The 12,018-nt window shown below is 46.4% G+C and overlaps 1 pseudogene; it reads right to left on the reverse strand.

Moving 5' to 3' along the window:
• Positions 1–157: 157 nt before the first annotated feature.
• LOC123405296 lies at positions 158–9,745 on the reverse strand (annotated as a pseudogene).
• Between the last annotated feature and the right edge of the window lie 2,273 nt (positions 9,746–12,018).

Below are 12,018 nucleotides of genomic sequence, written 5' to 3' on the forward strand. Positions count from 1 at the left end.
CCATTTCAAAGGTTCTACTTTGTTTCGCAACCCTTTGTCATTGTCAGTCAACTAAGGTTGGCCCTCGGCCCCCCGCGAATCCGTAAATCAGAGAGCATGCCACAAAAAAAGATGGTCCCCTATGCATTTCATTCTTTCTGGAACTACCCGACCCCCATCATGGTGAACCTCTCCTTGTGATTGGGATGATGTAGATGCCTCCCAACCGAGGGGGGGGTGGATCGAATCAGAGTTTTCTTAGGTAGCCACCGACCTACAGTTCTCCTTAAACTTCTGTGCTCGGTGGAAAAGAAGCGAACAAAGGTACGCTTGCTTGCGGTCTTGTTCTCTACCGCGGACTGGGATCGCTCGCCAACTAGGCCTTCTAGAAAAAAGTTGGAGCAACATTGTATGAGAACATATTACCCATCTTCGGGGACAAGGAGCGGAACGACCTCTCGATCTACTTACTGTTGGGTAACGTAGCATAAATTCAAAATTTTCCTACGCCATATTCAGACCTTCCTATCGAGAGAGCAGCAACGAGAGAGGGGTGAGTGCATCTTCGTACATTTGAAGATCTCTAAGCGGAAGCGTTGCTAGAACGCGGTTGATGGAGTCGTACTCGCGGCGATTCAGATCGCGGTGTGATTCTGATCTAGTGCCGAACCACGGCAACTCCGCGTTCAACACACGTGCAGCCCGGTGCCGTCTCCCGCACCTTGATCCAGCAAGGAGGAGGGAGAGTTTGGGGAAGATCTCCGGCAGCACGACGGCGTGGTGTCGATGGAGAGTCAAGGTCTCCCGGCAGGGCTTCGCCAAGCATCGTGGGAGGAGGAGAAAGGAGGGGAGCAAGGCTGCGCCGAGGGAGAGAAGAAACCGTGTGCAAAAAGCCCCAAACCCCTAGGTATATATAGGAGGAGGGGAAGGGGTGCCACTCGTAGGGTTCCCATCCTAGGTGGTGCGGCAGCCCCCCAGATGGGAGGTGCAGCGGCCAGGGCAGGGGGAGGGGGTGGCGCACCCCTAGGTGGGGCTTAGGCGCACCCCTAGGTGGGCCGTAGGCCCACCAGCGCCTAGGGTTTCCCCCCTCTCCACCTCCTGCGCCTTGGGCCCCTCTGTGGGAGGCGCAACAGCCCACTTTGGGCTGGTAGCCCTCCATCTTTTGGCCCATGCTACCTCTTGGTGCTGGTGGCCCCTCCCGGTGGACCCCCGGGACCATTTCCGGTGGTCCCGGTACGCTACCGGTGATGCCCGAAACATTTCTGGAGTCCAAAACCATCCATCCTATATATCAATCTCTACCTCCGGACCATTCCGGACCTCCTCGTGACGTCCGGGATCTCATACGGGACTCCAAACAACATTCGCTAACCTCGTATAACATTTCCCTATAACCCTAGAGTCATCGAACCTTAGGTGTGTAGACCCTACGGGTTCGGGAAGCATGCACACATGACCGAGACGCTCTCCGGCCAATAACCATCCGCGGGATCTGGATACCCATGGTGGCTCCCACATGTTCCACGATGATCTCGTCGGATGAACCATGATGTCAAGGTTTCGATCAATCCCGTATACAATTCCCTTTGTCTGTCGGTATAGAACTTGCCCAAGATTCGACCATTGGTATACCTATACCTTGTTCAGTATCGTTACCGGTAGGTCTCTTTACTCATTTTGTAGCACATCATCCTGTGACGAACTCCTTAGTCACATTGAGCTCATGATGATGTTCTGCCGAGTGGGCCCAGAGATACCTCTCCGTCACACGGAGTGAGAAATCCCAATCTCGATTCGTACCAACCCAACAGATACTTTCGGAGGTACCCGTAGTGCACCTTTATAGTCACCCAGTTACGTTGTGACGTTTGATACACCCAAAGCACTCCTATGGTATCCGGGAGTTGCACAATCTCACGGTCGAAGTAAAAGACACTTGACATTAGAAAATCTTTAGCATACGAACAATATGATCTAGTGCTATGCTTAGGATTGGGTCTTGTCCATCACATCATTCTCCCAATTATGTGATCCCGTTATCAATGACATCTAATGCCCATGATCAGGAAAGCATGATCATCTATTGATCAACGAGCTAGCCAACTAGAGGCTTGCTAGGGACACATTGTGATCTATTTATTCACACATGTATTACTGTTTCCTGTTAGTACAATTATACCATGAACAATAGACGATTATCATGAACAAGGAAATATGATAATAACCTAGGGCATATTTCCAATAATCTACCACCTGCACTAGAGTCAATAATATAGTTACATTGGGATGTATCGAACACCCATAGCATTATGGTGTTGATCAGGTTTTGCTCGAGGAAGAGGTTTAGTCAATAGGTCTGCAACATTCAGATCCGTGTGTACTTTACAAATATATATTACTCCACTCTGGACATGGTCCTCGATGGAGTTGTAGTGGAGTTTGATGTGCTTGGTCTTCCGGTGAAACCTGGGCTCCATGGCTATGGCAATGGCCCCGGTGTTATCACAGAAGAGTGCCATTGGACCCGGCGCGCTTGGAACCACTCCAAGGTCGGTGATGAGCTCCTTCATCCAAATTCCTTCATGAGCCGCTTCTGAAGTAGCTATGTACTCCGCTTCACATGTAGATGCTGCCACGACTTCTTGCTTGCTGCTGCACCAGCTCACTGCCCCACCATTCAACACATACACGTATCTGGTCTGTGACTTAGAGTCATCCGGATCTGTGTCGAAGCTAGCATCAACGTAACCCTTTACGACGAGCTCTTCGTCACCTCCATATACGAGAAACATCTCCTTAGTCCTCTTCAGGTACTTAAGGATATTCTTGACCGCTGTCCAGTGTTCCATACTGGGATCACTTTTGTACCTTCCTACCAAACTTATGGCAGGGTTTATATCAGGTCTGGCACACAACATGGCATACATTAGAGAGCCTACAGCTGAAGCTTAGGGGACAGTACTCATCTTCTCTCTATCTGCTGCCGTGGTCGGTGACTGAGTCTTACTCAATCTCATACCTTGCAAAACTGGCAAGAACCCCTTCTTTGAGTTTTCCATATTGAACTTCTTCAATATCTTGTCAAGGTATGCGAAAGACCTATGAGGCGTCTTGATCTATCTCTATAGATCTTGATGCCTAATATGTATGCAACTTCTCCAAGGTCCTTCATTGAAAAACTCTTGTTCAAATAGGCCTTTATGCTCTCGAACATCTCTATATTATTGCCTATCAATAATATGTCGTCCACATACAGTATGAGGAAAGCTACAGACCTCCCACTCACTTTCTTGTACAGACAGGCTTCTCCATAAACCTGTATGAACTCAAACGCTTTAATCACCTCATTAAAGCAAATGTTCCAACTCCGAGATGCTTGCACCAGCCCTTAGATGGAGCGCTGGAGCTTGCACACTTTGTTAGCACCCTTAGGGTCGACAAAACCTTCGAGTTTCATCATATAGAACTCTTCCTTAAGATTCCCATTAAGGAACGCTGTTTCGACATCCATTTGCCAAATTTCATAATCATAAAAGGCGGCAATTGCTAACATGATTTGGACTGACTTCAGCTTCGCTACGGGAGAGAAAGTCTCTTTGTAGTCAACTCCTTGAATTTGTCTAAAACCCTTTCCGACAAATCGCGCTTTATAAACGGTCACATTACCGTTTGCATCAGTCTTCTTCTTGAAGATCCATTTATTTTCTATGGCTCGCCGATTATCGGGCAAGTCCACCAAAGTCCATACTTTGTTCTCATACATGGATCCTATCTCGAATTTCAGAGCCTCAAGCCATTTGTTGGAATTCGGGCCCGCCATTGCTTCTTCATAGTTCGAAGGTTCACCGTTGTCTAACAACATGATTTCCATCACAGGGTTGTCATACCACTCTGGTGCGGAGCGTACCCTTGTGGATCTTCGCAATTCAGTAGCAACTTGATCCGAAGCTTCATGATCATCATCATTAACTTCCTCTTCAGTTGGCGTAGCCGCCACAGGAACAACTTCCCGCGCTGCGCTACTTTCCGGTTCGAGAGGGGGTGTAATTACCTCATCAAGTTCTACTTTCCTCCCACTTACTTCTTTCGAGAGAAACTCTTTCTCTAGAAAGGATACCTTCTTGGCAACAAAGGTTTTACCTTCGGATCTAAGATAGATGGTATACCCAATAGTTTCCTTAGGGTATCCTATGATACGCATTTCTCCGCTTTGGGTTCGAGCTTCTCTGGTTGAAGTTTCTTCACATAAGCATCGCAGCCCCAAACATTCAGAAACGACGACTTAGGTTTCTTGCCAAACCATAGTTCATATGGTGTCGTCTCAATGGATTTAGACGGTGCCCTATTTAAAGTGAATGATGCAGTTTCGAATGTGTATCCCCAAAATGATAGTGGTAACTCGGTAAGAGACATCATAGATCGTACCATATCTAATAAAGTGTGATTACGATGTTTAGACTCTCCGTTGCGTTGCGGTGTGCCAGGCGGTGTCAGTTGTGAGCGATTCCACACTTCCTTAGGTGTGTGCCAAACTCGTGACTCAAATATTCTTCTCCACGATCAGATCGTAGACACTTAACTTTTCTGTCACGTTGATTCTCAACCTCACTCTGAAATTCCTTGAAATTTTCAAACGTCTCAGATTTGTGCTTCATGAAGTAGATATACCCATACCTACTCAAATCATTGGTGAGAGTGAGAACATAACGGTAGCCACCGCGAGCTTCAACGTTCTTTGGACCACACACACCAGTATGTATTATTTCCAATAAGTCAGTCTCTCTCTCCATTATTCCTGAGAATGGAGTCTTAATCATCTTGCCCATGAGGCACGGTTCGCATGTGTCAAATGATTCAAAGTCAAGAGACTCTAATAGTCCATCAGTATGGAGCTTCTTCATGCGCTTAACACCGATATGACCAAGGCGGAAGTGCCACAAGTATGTGGGACTATCATTATCAACTTTACATCTTTTGGTACTCACACTATGAATATGTGTAACATCACGATCGAGATTCATCAAGAATAAACCATTCACCAGTGGAGCATGACCAATAAAACACTTCACTCATATAAATAGAACAACCATTATTCTCTGACTTATATGAGTACTGTCTCGCATTAAGCAAGACCCTGATACAATATTCATGGTCAAAGCTGGTACTAAATAACAATTAATAATGTTTAAAACTAATCCCGACGGTAGATGTAGAGGTAGCGTGCCGATGGTGATCACATCGACCTTGGAGCCATTCCCGACACGCATCGTCACCTCGTCCTTGGCCAGTCTCCGCTTATTCCGCAGTTATTGCTTTGAGTTGCAAATGTGAGCAACAACACCGGTATCAAATACCCAGGAGCTACTACGAGCGCTCGTAAGGTACCCATCAATAACATGTATATCACATATACCTTTAACGTTGCCGGCGTTCTTGTCCGCTAAGTACTTGGGGTAGTTCCGCTTCCAGTGACCTTTTCCCTTGCAATAGAAGCACTCAGTCTCAGGCTTGGGTCCATTCTTTTTCTTCTTCCCAGTATCTGGCTTACCGGGCGCGGCAACGGCTTTGCCGTATTTCTTGAAGTTCTTCTTACCCTTGCCCTTCTTGAAACTGGTGGTCTTGTTGACCATCAACACTTGATGCTCTTTCTTGATTTCTACTTCTGCAGACTTGAGCATCGAGTACAACTCGGGAATGGTCTTCTCCATCCCATGCATGTTGTAGTTCAGCACAAAATGTTTGTAGCTTTCTGGGAGAGACTGGAGGATTCTGTCAATTGTAGCATCATCCGGAAGATCGACTCCAAGTTAAGTTAGACGACCGTGTAACCCAGACATTTTGAGTATGTGCTCACTGACAAAACTGTTCTCCTCCATCTTACAGCTAAAGAACTTGTCGAAGACTTCATATCTCTCGATACGGGCATGTGCTTGAAAAACTAGTTTCAGCTCTTGGAACATCTCATATGCACCGTGTTGCTCAAAACGCCTTTGGAGCCCCATTTCCAAACTGTATAACATGCCACACCTAACCAGAGAGTAGTCATCACTCCGCGTTTGCCAGACGTTCAGAATGTCTGGGGCTTCTGCGGGAGCAGGAGGGTCACCTAGCGGCGCATCAAAGACATAAGCCTTTTTAGCTACTTCAAGGATGAGCTTCAAGTTGCGGACCCAGTCCGCATAGTTGCTACCATCATCTTTCAGCTTGTTTTTCTCTAGGATTGTGTTGAAATTGAGGTTGACGTTGGCCATCTACAATATTTATAAAGACAACTTTTGGACTATGTTCATGAAAATTAAGTTCATTTAATCAAATTAGGTATGAACTCCCACTTAAATCGACATCCCTCTAGTCATCTAAGTGATACATGATCCATGTTGACTAATCCGCGTCCGATCATCACGTGTGACAGACTAGTCGTCATGGTGAGCAACTTCATGCTGATCGTATTCAACCATACGACTCATGTTTGACCTTTCGGTCTCTTGTATTCGAGGTCATGTCTGTACATGCTAAGCTCGTCGAGTCAACCTAAGTGTTTCGCGTGTGTAAATCTGGCTTACACCCGTTGTATGCGAACGTTAGAATCTATCACACCCGATCATCACGTGGTGCTTTGAGACAAGGATCCTTCGCAACAGTGCACACTTAGGGGAATACGTTCTCGAAATTCTTAAGAGGGATTATCTTATTATGCTACCGTCGTTCTAAGCAATAAGATGAAAAACATGATAAACATCACAATGCAATCATATAGTGACATGATATGGCTATTATCATCTTTGCTCTTTCGATCTCCATCTTCAGGCATCGCATGATCATCATTGTCACCGGCATGACACCATGATCTCCATCATCTTGTCTCCGTGAAGTCGTCACGCCAACTACTACTACCATTACTACTATAGCTAACCGTTAGCAATGAAGTAAAATTAGTAAGCACATGGCATTGCATCTCATACAATAAATTAAGAAAACTCCTATGGCTCCTTCCGGTTGTCATACTCATCGACATGCAAGTCGTGAAACCTATTACAATAACATGATCATCTCATACATCATACATGCAACATCACAACTTTGGCCATATCACATCACATGTTAAACCGTGCAAAAACAAGTTAGACGTCCTCTAATTGTTGTTGCAAGTTTCACGTGGCTGATTTGGGTTTCTAGCAAGAACGCCTTCTTACCTACGTGACAGCCACAACGATGGTATGCAAAAGCTATTTACCCTTCATAAGGACCCTTTTCATCAAATCCAATCTGACTAGAGTGGGAGTGACAAACACCCGCTAGCCACCTTTATGCACGGTGTGCATGTCTGTCAGTGGAACCAGTCTCACTTAAGCGTACGTGTAAGGTCGGTCCGGTCCACTTCATCCCACAATACCGCCAGAAAATAATTAGACTAGTAGCGGCAAGCAATTTACAAATCATCGCCCACAACCTTTTTTGTTCTACTCGTGCATAGAATCTACGCATAGAAAACCTGGCTCGGATGCCACTGTTGGGTAACGTAGCATAAATTCAAAATTTTCCTACATCATATTCAGATCTTCCTATGGAGAGACCAACAACTAGAGAGGGGTGAGTGCATCTTCAGAACTTTGAAGATCACTAAGCGGAAGCATTTCTAGAACGTGGTTGATGGAGTCGTACTCGCGGCGATTCAGATCGCGGTGTGATTCCGATCTAGTGTCGAACCACGGCACCTCCGCGTTCAACACACGTGCAGCCCGGTGACGTCTCCCGCACCTTGATCCGGAAAGAAGGAGGAAGAGCTTGGGAAAGATCTCCGGTAGCACGACGGTGTGGTGTCGATGGAGAGATGAGGTCTCCCGGCAGGGCTTCGCCAAGCACCGTGGGAGGAGGAGGAAGGAGGGGAGCAGGGCTGCGCCGAGGGAGAGAAGAAACGGTGTGCCAAACAGCCCCAAACCCCTAGGTATATATAGGAGGAGGGGAGGGGAGTGCCACCCCTAGGGTTCTCACCTTAGGTGGTGCGGTAGCCCCCCCAGATGGGAGGTGCGGTGGCCGGGGCAGGGGCAGGGGGTGGCGAACACTTAGGTGGGCCTTAGGCCCACCAGCGCCTAGGGTTTCCCCCCTCTCCACCTCCTGCGCCTTGGGCCCCATTGTGGGAGGCGCACCGTCCCACTTTGGGCTGGTAGCCCTCCACCTTTTGGCCCATGCTACCTCTGGGTGCTGGTGGCCCCTACCGATGGACCCCCCGGGACCATTTTCGGTGGTCCCGGTGGTCCCGGTACGCTACCGGTGACGCCCAAAACATTTCCGGTGTCCAAAACCATCCATCCTATATATCAATATTTACCTCCGGACCATTCCGGAGATCCTCGTGACGTCCGGGATCTCATCCAGGACTCCGAACAACTTTCGGTCACCTCGTATAACATTTCCCTATAACCCTAGCGTCATCGAACCTTAAGTGTTTCCTACGGGTTCGGGAAGCATGCAGACATGACCGAGACGCTCTCCGGCCAATAACCATTAGCGGGATCTGGATACCCATGGTGGCTCCCACATGTTCCACGATGATCTCATCGGATGAACCACGATGTCAAGGATTCAATCAATCCCGTATACAATTCCCTTTGTCTGTCGGTATAGAACTTGCCCGAGATTCGATCGTCGGTATACCTATACCTTGTTCAATATCGTTACCGGTAAGTCTCTTTACTCGTTCCGTAGCACGTCATCCTGTGAAGAACTCCTTAGTCACATTGAGCTCATGATGATGTTCTACCAAGTGGGCCCAGAGATACCTCTCCGTCACACGGAGTGAGAAATCCCGATCTCGATTCGTACCAACCCAACAGATACTTTCAGAGGTACCCGTAGTGCACCTTTATAGTCACCCAGTTACTTGTGACATTTGATACACCCAAAGCACTCCTACGGTATCCGGGAGTTTCACAATCTCATGGTCGAAGGAAAATACACTTGACATTAGAAAAGCTTTAGCATACGAACAATACGATCTAGTGCTATGCTTAGGATTGGGTCTTGTCCATCACATCATTCTCCCAATGATGTGATCCCGTTATCAATGACATCGAATGCCCATGATCAGGAAACCATGATCATCTATTGATCAACGAGCTAGCCAACTAGAGGCTTTCTAGGGACACATTGGGATCTATTTATTCACACATGTATTACTGTTTCCTGTTAATACAATTATAGCATGAACAATAGACGATTATCATGAACAAGGGAAATATGGTAATAACCATTTTACTATTGCCTCTAGGGCATATTTCCTACACTTACTGCAGCCCAGGACAGGCGTCGTCATCTAGGCGTGACTTCTTGTTTTGATCTCCCCTACGGGCCTAGGACGTTGTCTTGGCCAAGATCCATAGTTAGTTGTTGTTTCCATTTGGTTCTTCTTTCTCGTTGTTGATACCCGCAAGACCCAGCCAAATGATGATGTCTGCTGGTTGGTAGTGAGAGGACTCTTAGTACCCGCAACAAAGGGCGCTGGTGAAAAAAACAATCATTTGATTTAGTTTCTTGCTCTCCCTTAGCAGCGGGAAAAGGAGTCTATCTATCTACCTAGCTTTGGTAGATTTCCCCCAACACAATTCAAAAACGGAAATTCCACGAATCCCTAAGGTGGATAAGTCCGACGACTCAGCAGCAGTGCGGAATTGAGTTTCTGGTCCGGTGGATATGATCTATAGTTAGGGGGCAATACATACCAAAAGGTTCCAAGAAGGAAGGCGCAGTATATAACCAACCCACCCATAGCCGGTCTAACTGCTGAGAGAGAAAAGTGCCTTTCTTTCCCTAAGAGTCCTCGTGTACACACAACTATTGTGGATCCTTTGCGAGATCAGGATTTTTGATTCATAATTTAGAATCAATCCATGTTTGGTCAACATCGAGATAGAGCATTTCAGTTGGCTCTGTCAAGGAAGTGAAACAGGCATTCCTAGGTTGAGGTTACCAGAGGAGTGGCCCTCAGTCAGGCCTTCGATTCTAAGGATTTGATTCAGCAACTTCCCCGTGCTACCCCGCAGGAAGCCTAATCAGATCAATCGGTGGTTCCATAATGAGTAGTCGAATACACATTCAGGGGGCCTTGCCTCCTCCTTCCCGCCCACACCTTCATTCTTTTCCTCCTTTGATCTTAGAAAGCATACTAAACTTCACTCCAATCTTTCTCCATTAGCAACAAGAGCAGCTCTATCTATCGGCCCTGGATGACTAAGCTTAGATATACCGCTTAGGTTGCAAAGCAGCAAGCTCCCTTCTAATGCATTATTGCTTGGAGCCTTCTCGCTTAGTAAGCCGCCTGCAGCCCTTCCTCCTTCTTACTCTATTTGGTATTCGCTCGCGTGTTTGTTTCCAGGTTCTTTCGTTCTTGGTTGGATCTCTCTATTGTTGTTTGTAGATCGTGCGTCCTGTGCATTGATCCGGCAGCGAGACCCGTCCTGGTTGTAACGCGAAGCGAGCCGTCCTTCCTTTCATTCGTTGTTTTGTCTTCGGTTTGTTTTTAAACTCGACCTTCTATCGGGACTGTGGTGACGAACCTTACTCTCCTCGGTCAAGTGGTTGACCCATCTGTCCAATAAGTTTACTAAGTGAATGGGAATCCTGTAGTTTGACCATCCTGGGAAGAGTAGTCAGAGGCAATTCGCTAATATGGAGATGTTTATATCGGCTTTCTTTCCTAACTAACAGGAAAAGAGAGACATGTGAGTTCGACTCTCGTTCTATCCATGTTCAGCAGTCCCTTTCCATCTTGGTACTGTTGATGGCAGTAGCGCTCAACTACGAGATGCTTGAAAGTCGATGTATCAATAATGTTCCCAAGAGTAGCATCGAGCCTCAAAACGGCAAGCCATGCTTCAAGCTAAGTCAGTATGGATCTAATTGATTGCTAAACTGAAGGAACGATCTCTGTCGAAGAGTCTCATTCTGAAGCAGGTGCCTAGCTCTGGAAGGATTGACGGGATCATACCTATTTGAATTGAAGAACATTCTGTAGCACTTGTTTTTGAGTGGGGAAGGAAAATAAGCACACAAACGAACAACCATCTAACCTTCAGTCTGGACTCCCAGGACCAGTCCATCAGTAAGAAAAAGCTTCTATTTCCGTCATTCAGCAGTGGAATGGAATAGTTCGATGGTATTGATCGTCCAACGATTGATTGGAATGTCTATCGTGATAAACTGTGTAATTCTATAAGCTAAGCAGATGAGGAAACAAAGAACCTAACCTTCCTCTCTGATTGACTTCATCAGAAGAATCATATGGTCTGGTTTACCTTTCTTCTTTTCTTGCAACCTTGGATCGATGTGGTTCATTCGTGGGCTATGCTCTTTCAACGGTTGAGAGAAGAGGGGTACGGGCAAGGATGACGAGACTGCTTTGTTCAGTTCGTCAGAGGTATTAAAAAAACCTTCTTTTTGGTGTTTTCTTTCTTGCCGCCACTTTAACAGGTGTCGCTGCAATGAGAGCGTAAGTTGCGGAGTTTTTTCTGGATTCTTTTTTTTTTGGTGCGCTCTTCCTTTTTTTCGATAGAAAGAAGGGTTCAGTGGGAGGGCAAGTGGTAGTTAAGTTTTAGGTTGGCTCTTGTTTTTTATAGACTTTATTTTTGGTGTAGTTTAATAAAGAAGTAGAAATTGTTCATTTCATTTCATTTTTTTGCATTGGTAGTTCTTTTTCATTTGAAAGGGCAAAGGGGGGAAGGGAAAGGATTGACCCTCAGGGATCATATTACTCAAGAAGACTGGGGGAAAATAGCAGGATTGGAAAAGTTTGAAGAGACTGAGGAAGACAAATCCATTGTTGAATCCTCCAGAGTGATAACATCAAGTAGCGTGGGGGCTGGCTTCCACCCCTGAGAGAGCTTGATTTACCTTCATCCTCGGGTGAAGCCGGTTGGCTCACCAAACAAGATATATACTGTGATATCATTGGTAACCATGCCTAACGGTCGGTCATCTAAGCTATCGGCCAAGGCAAGTGAGAGATGTCCAAGAGTTGGGGGCATATCTTTAGGTCGAGCAGCA

This window comes from Hordeum vulgare, chromosome 6H, assembly GCF_904849725.1.
Source record: "Hordeum vulgare subsp. vulgare chromosome 6H, MorexV3_pseudomolecules_assembly, whole genome shotgun sequence".
NCBI classification, from domain to species: domain Eukaryota; kingdom Viridiplantae; phylum Streptophyta; class Magnoliopsida; order Poales; family Poaceae; genus Hordeum; species Hordeum vulgare.